General features: G+C 38.0%; 1 non-coding gene across 1 annotated transcript; it reads right to left on the reverse strand.

The window, feature by feature from the left end:
- Positions 1-3,125: 3,125 nt before the first annotated feature.
- LOC102080971 (uncharacterized) lies at positions 3,126-4,795 on the reverse strand. Its single transcript, XR_002060645.2, has 3 exons — positions 4,704-4,795; positions 3,634-3,737; positions 3,126-3,443 (listed from the first exon to the last, which is right to left on the reverse strand). It is a non-coding gene; the product is annotated as an uncharacterized LOC102080971 (transcript).
- Positions 4,796-8,105: the final 3,310 nt, after the last annotated feature.

An 8,105-nucleotide genomic window follows, 5' to 3' on the forward strand; every position in this document is an offset into this window, starting at 1 on the left:
AGTAGTCGAACGCAGATCCAGTGAGCGCTCAACACAGACAGCATCGTCAGAAGAAAAGTTGATAAAATAAATAAAAAATGTTGTATTGTTCGATATATATGCGTACCGAACCGAAAGCGCTGTATCGAACGGTTCAATATCGATACAAGTATTGTTGCACCCCTATCATTAACATCACAGGGTGCTTTTGCATAGAAACATAGCAAGAAGCACCAAATACAGAGCCATTTATTCTTTTTGTTCTCAAACTTGCTTTGGTGTAATAAACAGACGCTGAGGGACAGTCATGTCTCGAGGGACTGCATTTATACAGGAAGGGTTCAATCATTCTGGTGTGTGCATGGGCGGGTGCCACACAGTTTTTGACCCTGATCTCTGCAGCAGTAGCAGTGAGAGCAATGACTGAATTAGGGGAGACCGGGGATAGTTGTAACGTGGGTCAGTTGTAACACTTCCAATTTCTCCAATCAGGGCTAAGTTTCAAATGATGTGACTCATCCTGTGCATGCCCAATTCAGTTCTGCTATCACATGTGAAAAATCAGCACATTTTGTCAAACACAGACAATTTAACACGAAAAAAAGTAATTTGTATGCCAAAAAGTAAGTTTTTCTACTTTATTTCAATTTCTAATAGCATTATCTGCTTTGCAGTTAAACTCATCAAACTTAAATTATGTTATTTGTATGTCTATGGGGATATATTCTGTGTAGGTCTTTAGTGCTAATGTTTTAGCCGTTGGCTGTAATGTTAGCTAGTTCATGGCTATAGGAGTCTGGGTCAGTTGTAACAGCAACAGTCTGGGTTAGTTGTAACAATAATGCAGATGTTACAACTTACCACACTATTACTTTAACTTATATTAAACAAGTTGGGGCAACGACAACAGCAGAGAGAGGTTCACTGGTCGCCTTTGTATATGCAGTTAATGCCATTGGCAACACAACCACTGTTTGTGTTCCCACACATATATTATGCAGACCACTGTGTCAGAGATGGACCAGTAGGAAGTATTGGTAGTGGAAATAAATCAGGATGGGTGCAAGAAACAGATTTCCTCATCTTCCTGAAGCACTTTGCAAACCACACCAAGGTAAGCCATGATAAAAAGTAATGGAATTGCGATGCTGGTGCACAACTACATTTTTTCAGCTTCATTGTTATGTTCAAAAGTTGGTGCAAGAGTTGTAGGTTATAATGCCCACTGAGTCAATGAGGCCAAACTCAAGGAAGACCAACCAAAATTAATGAAATATTCAGTTGCAGAAAATTCCATCATTTGTCTTTTTTGGGGGGTTGGAATATGTTCAAAAGCTAGATTTCTGCATTCTGTCACACACACACATAGCTACATAAATGGCTCTATGTGAATGCACTTCAACACATGAAGTGCATTCATGTGTTGAATAAAAAAGATTACATGTTAATGTTTTGTCAGTACCCTTATTTCATTGTGTTACATTTTACCCCAGGATATGTTACAACTAACCCAGACTATGGGGTTAATTGTAACATTTCACTCTTTGTGTTTGAGACCATACCATGCAATGGGTAATTGTGCTGCAGAGAAAATAGCTGCACTATTTAATAGCAGAGACATGTAAATACTTTGCATTAAAATTTGAATCCACTACCTTAAAAGAGCTCCAATTTACAGACAGAAATGTCAAAAATGTTACAACTATCCCCGGTCTCCCCTACATTAGGCTACATAACAGAAACAGATCAGATGCCTGCATTTCAAAATATATAAGTAATAACTGAAGAAACAACAGCATAAACATTTGGAGCTTTACTTCTTATGGGACATCCGTGAAGACTCATCAGTCTGAATATAATTTATAAGCAGCATCGTGACTGCTGCAACAGATTAAGAATATGACACATATATAAATGTGCCCAATATGTGGGACTCAACAAAACAGCCATTTGAACTGTTACCTGATTGGGGCACGTGGATGATGGGTCAGCAGTCTGAATTTAATTTACATGCAACACCTAGTGACTTACTGAAAGTAAGGTACAGTTAAACAGATCATCTATTCTTAAGAATATGAGGACCATATTTCAGACCATAAGGCATACCGGATTATAAGGCGCATTATGCGAAACAAAACAGTCAGATAAGTCAAACTTTACTTAACTCATTCTTCTTGCTTTCTCCATTTCACAGAATGGGGTTCACAGAGAACCCCAGACACTGGGGTTCTCTGTGAGTAACGTTGCGTAGAGACAAAAGTGGACGAACGAGAGGCAAAATTGCGGCTCCACAAGTACAATTATAACGTAACATAGACTATATTGATGTAAACGATATTGTCACATCTCATATCTCGTATAAAAATATATCGATATATTTAAAAGCTCGATATATCGCCCAGCCCTACTACTGAAAGTTCTTTGTTAGTTGTCTTTGCTTATTCCCACACATGGAGCAGATAGAAATACAATGCAGTCCAGATGAACGCCATCACTAACTCTGACCTCAGCACTAAGACAAAATCTGTAGCTTCTTACTTCATCAATGATTTTAAAACCAGTGAGTGTTTGTGGTTTTACAAGAGCTTTGTTTTCAGTATAAAAAAATTCTCTGGAGCAGCAACTTGTTTTTTTTGTTGATTATTTATTGAATGCTGAAAGACAAGCAATGACTGTGATCTGAGAGAACAGGATGAACAGCCAGTTAGAAAAAAAGATCAGAATGTAATGTTTACTTATGCAAGTGAGACAAGAAAGTCAAAAGTTGTTTCCATAACTCTTGTGATTGTGATATTTTTCCACATTCACTTACAAACAATTCTTCCATATTTCCTTAATAATAATATTCCCATTATTATTTATGCAAACTTTACAAAGTCTTAAGAATTTCAAATCTGAAGAAATCCAAAGCAACATCATTAAACAATGATAGAAAGATTACAGTGAGTACAGAGCAGCTCTCAAATCAAAACCAGCGTTGGAAGTGTACAGGTTCAAGAACACCATTGATTTCATCACATGCAATTTCAATATGCTTCTCTTTCATTTCACCTTTGTATGTTTTTGGGTCACCTTTCAGTTCGCAGCACAAAATGTCCATCTCTTTAGAGCTTCTATAAATATTGCCTCCGTCTTCGTCTGGAACATGTTGTTCTGTACAAATATCTTTAACCTTTTCAAAAGTGCTCAAGATGAAGGTGTTTTTTGGTTTACGTGTGATGTTCCTCTCGCCTATTAGTTCATCACATGACTCTTCTGTGACTGGTTCGATGATATGCTGTTTTTTGAACTTTTCAACACGTTTGTTATCACTTTCTTGTGCTGATCTGCTAGAAGAAACGGACGATATTTTTGTGTCTGGTTCGATGATACGCTGATTTTTGAACTTCTTAACATGTTCATAATCCACACAGAGCACAGTGACAGAGAACACCACCAGCAAGAAAATGGAGAGCTTCATATTTCTATTTTGAAGACAAAAAAAGAACACTGATATGTAAAGTAGTCGGTTTTTTTGTTTGTTTCTGAAACATTTTACCATTTGAACATGCTTACACATTAAAACACATTTAAAATACACATTTAATATTACAAACTGGATGATCCCAGTTGGATGAACCAAAACAACAACTAGTAAAGATGTATTACTTTTACCTCTTTCTTCAGTTAGCAGAGTGATTTGTTGTGCAGTGCAGTGTTTGGTGGGAGTCGGCTCTCTGACGCAGGGATCAATGAAGATCTTCAGGGAAGGAAATTCTCTGAAATGTCAGATTAATTGCTATAAGTTAATAAACTAAATGGGTGAATGAACAGCAGCTGCATGTAAGATCAGTTTGAATGAAGATGAATATTTGTTTAAACAGAAATTATGTTGACTGTATGTGATACATGCAAATAAAATATGAAAAATAGCCATGTTAGGAAAGTAAACAGTCAACATGCATCTAAAAGCTGACATGTTTTTGGAACAAACGAAGTGAAGCAGCCAAATACTTATGAGCAATTAGGAGGATCAGCCCACCTGCTGCACCTGAACCAGTTGACTAGCACTCTAATTTCCTAGCTTCAGATTTTACTTCCACTGTATCGTTCTGTCTGATTTGTTTCTGCCATGTCTGCCACATCTACAGGAGCTCATAATAGAAACTTCAAATATTTAGGTGTTGAGGTCAGTTGGTCTGTTTACAATGTTAACAACAGCAAATAGAACTTTTTTAAAACTTTGTTTTTCTCTACTTGTGTTACGAAAGATTACAAGATAACAAATTATATTCATTATAATTATAATTTAAGTTTAAATAAAGTTTAGATTTCTTTATATTTTTTATTATATTAATAATGAGGTTTGTTTAGCTTTGCACCAAAATATATTGTAGAAATAGGCTTTAAAATGTACTCAGAGTCATTCAAACAAGTACATTTTAGAAATTTTATTTATTATTTTATTCAAGTTGAATCAGTTTCTCAAAGTTTACTAGACTAATTTTAACCCAAGCACATGTACTTGTACTTAAATGATAAAAATATGTATTTTACCACATCTACACTCAAGAGAAATTGGACAAACTAACATCTTTTTAAATATAACAATTATTTTTAATACTCGGATGAAAATGATTTGTAGTTAATCGTGACCTGAAGTTATATTACACTCAAGTAAAAGGTTATGCAAAAGCAAAGAGACATAAAATCAAAGTTAAAATATAACAAGTCTAAAGACTGACCTGTGTCGAGCTGAGGATCACTCAAAAAGGACCATAAAAGAAAGCCAAGGGACAAAGGTAAAAATGAACCACGATTTCCAAGTCAGCCCTTTTTATACTCCACATCTACCTTAACTATAAATAGATTCAGCGCACATAGCAGCAGCTTAGCACCCACATTTCCTGTCAACTTCGTGTCTTTGAGCCCATATATGCACATATACATCAACATGAAGCGCTACACAAACATGACTGCAAAAAAACAACTTCAAGCAGTTTGTCTGCACGGCCAAATATGTAAAGATATGAGTCACTGTCTGTGCACAGTTTTACACATGTTTGGTTTAATACTTAATAGCAAAAGGTCATTGAAGTTAATTAATGCACCACACATAATAAATATTACATGAAGTTTATAATAAAAATGTTCCTTGTAATTATGTTACTTTAATTTTACAGGAAATGTGTACTACCCATTTTTAATTTTATTTTTTGTGTGAATGTAGTGGCGTAAAGTTCACGTCTGGTCAGCTGGTCAAAATAGAACATGTTTGCAAAAGTGCTCCGATGTTTTCGGAGATGTCGCTAGCTCAGCGAACAGTCAGTTGACAGAGTGTACCGAGTTCACAGCTCCGGTGTTCCAGCTTAAATGTTTTTACGCTAACCGGTTAGATTTGTGTGTTCCACATGTTGCATCTGCAGATTCTCATTTTCACCGAACAGTCGTCTCTTTCCGCCTGATCTTGTGTCTCTGTGTTTCTGTAACATAAATAACGAGCCGACATTTTCCTCACAACACCAGCGATCAGCTCAACAGACCCTCAGTTTACCTGCACACATCCTGCTCACCTGTCAGCTGTTTAACACCTGCTCCTTATTCGGGAAAACTTGCCCACGTTACCTGGTGATAGTCACAGTTTAACGTGGGCAGCTGCAGCTCGATATAACGCAATGTCGGCGCATTATTCTGCACAAGTTAAGTAAATGTAGTTTTTTTTCTGGAGCTCAGGGCTGCTGTAGCCTGTGTTTCCGTCACAGTGACTGACCTGGGATAAAGACGACAAACGGGATTTAAACGGAGAGCGATGGACACCTAGAAAACTACAGAGCACTTTATCAGCGGCTGACATCCAGTCACCGGCACACAGCTTTAAATCCTGAGTTTTAGCTCTCAGTGGTTAAACACTGGACTTAATTCACTCAGGTTCTGTCTGTCGGTTCTGGCAGTCCTGACCCCCAGGGCCAAATGAAATAAATAAATACATCATGAAATAATTAATTAAATGTGTCAATAATTAATTAATTGAATTTGTCGTAAATATGTATTTAATTAATTCATTTTGGCAGTCCTGGCCACTTGCGAACAAAAAACCTCAAAAACCCTCCCTTCCCTATTGGTGTTAAAGCATACTTTGTCAAACAATCAAAAATTATATGGCAACATGTGGCATTTGGTTGTTTAGGAAGAGATGGAGACATTTAAGAGTTTTGTGACATTTAGCGTGTTTGGAGTCTATAGTTAGTGTGCAGTTAGTGTCTAGTGTAGTCATTGTTTTGTTTTGTTTGTCAGTTATACTGATGAATGTAACAGTTGCTCAAAAAAGCCACCAAAGGCAGACTGCAGTGTAAATGCTAGGGGTGTGTTTGGCAAGAATCTGGCGATACAATATGTATCACAATACAGAGGAGACGATACGATATATTGTGGTACTAAAAGCCAGATGATATTTGTGTTTGTGTTAATTGTAGGAAAACTCACAGTAAACAGTCTAAACTCTTAAATGTTTGACATGAGCTATCTCAACTAAAATAGAGGGATACAGTTGACTAGAGAAAACAAGTTATTTGGATGTGTTACCATTTGGCCACGGTCTGCAAGAAGACCCAAAGTGTCCCCCTTAAGCTTTGCGTACACTGTGCGATTTTTTTCAGTCATGTTATTCAGCTCCTGCTCAACCTTGTATGATTGAATTGAAGGGGTTAGAAGGTCGTAGGTCACGATCCATGGTCTCACAATATGCGGCCCGATGCTCTGATACGACCTGAGTGCTCACACTGTGCGTCTAACATGAACCTTATAACACAAAATCTGTCTCTCCCTCTCCCTCTCTATCTTTAACACACACACACACACACACACACACACACACACACACACACACACGCACACTACCATCAACTTTGCAAACTTGCTAATGAAAAACATTGACCAGCAGCTGCAATTGAGCAGCAATGTCCATCCAACTCTTTTTACGGTTGTTGCGGTCGTGATAATTTTGTGAGGCCACATCGAAAAGGCTCGGATGAGCTTCCCAATGTGCTACAAGTTGGGCCTCCATCGCTTGTGTCCAGATCACACACTGCACTGCCATGCTACTTCGTCTTTTTCATTTCCATTTCTGTGTTTGTGCGTGTGCAGTGTGACAGGTTGTGTTAAATCGGCTCGTGGCACTGCTTCAACAGTGCGATACCCTCACGAGGGGCGACCAGAATTTCTAACAGGTTTGAAATTCTGGCCGCAACCATATGATTGCTGATCGGGAGGTGTTACTTGTTTCTCGTTAGTCCATGTGTACTACACGATATATGACACACGACTAAGGTTAAACTTGGGCCGATCCCCAAAACGGTTGCAGACTGAAAATTCATCTTAAATTGGGCCAAAAATCCCACAGTGTATGACCAGCTTTAGATCAGAGGGAATTTGTCATTACTGCGAACTGAGAGGATCCCAACCACAAAAAAGCCATTTGCTTCTAGAAAGACAGCTTTATGGGCAGACTAGACAATGACTGAGCTATATGGCCACAATGACAACAGTATGTTTGGTGTATCAAAGGTGATCCTTTGAAATCTGAGAACACTGCACCAGATGTTAAGCCTGGTGGTGGTAGGATCATGCTCTGGGGCTGTTTTGCTACCAGTGGTACTGATCAACTGCACAAAATGGATGGAATAATGAAGAAGGAGGACTAGTAAAGTGAGTTTACAATCCAACATAGAAACTGACCTTCAGAGATAGAAAACTTCTATATTCAGTGTTACTCCAAATCCTCATCCTCGACTTATTAGTAAAAGAAAACAAATTTCATTATATAATATGTTCTGATGACATTAAGTTGGATCTGATTGTAATTCCTTATTACCATAAGTACTAACAGGGACTAGAAAGAGAGATTATATGCATGTTAGTTTCCCTTAACTGGCTCCCTGTTGAATTATTCTGCTTACATACAACATCCGATGATCAGGACCTGTCTTATTTTAAGGCCCTATTAGTATTGTATCACGCCGACTGAGCGCTTCGCTTTTGGACTGACTGCGGGCATACTTGTGGTTCCTTGAGTCTCTAAAAGTAAAATGGCAAAGCCTTCAGCCATAAGCTTCCTGGGAGCTCCCAGTTTGGGTGGAGGAGGCAGACAC

Source organism: Oreochromis niloticus, unplaced genomic scaffold, assembly GCF_001858045.2.
Source record: "Oreochromis niloticus isolate F11D_XX unplaced genomic scaffold, O_niloticus_UMD_NMBU tig00000245_pilon, whole genome shotgun sequence".
In the NCBI taxonomy this organism is placed as follows: domain Eukaryota; kingdom Metazoa; phylum Chordata; class Actinopteri; order Cichliformes; family Cichlidae; genus Oreochromis; species Oreochromis niloticus.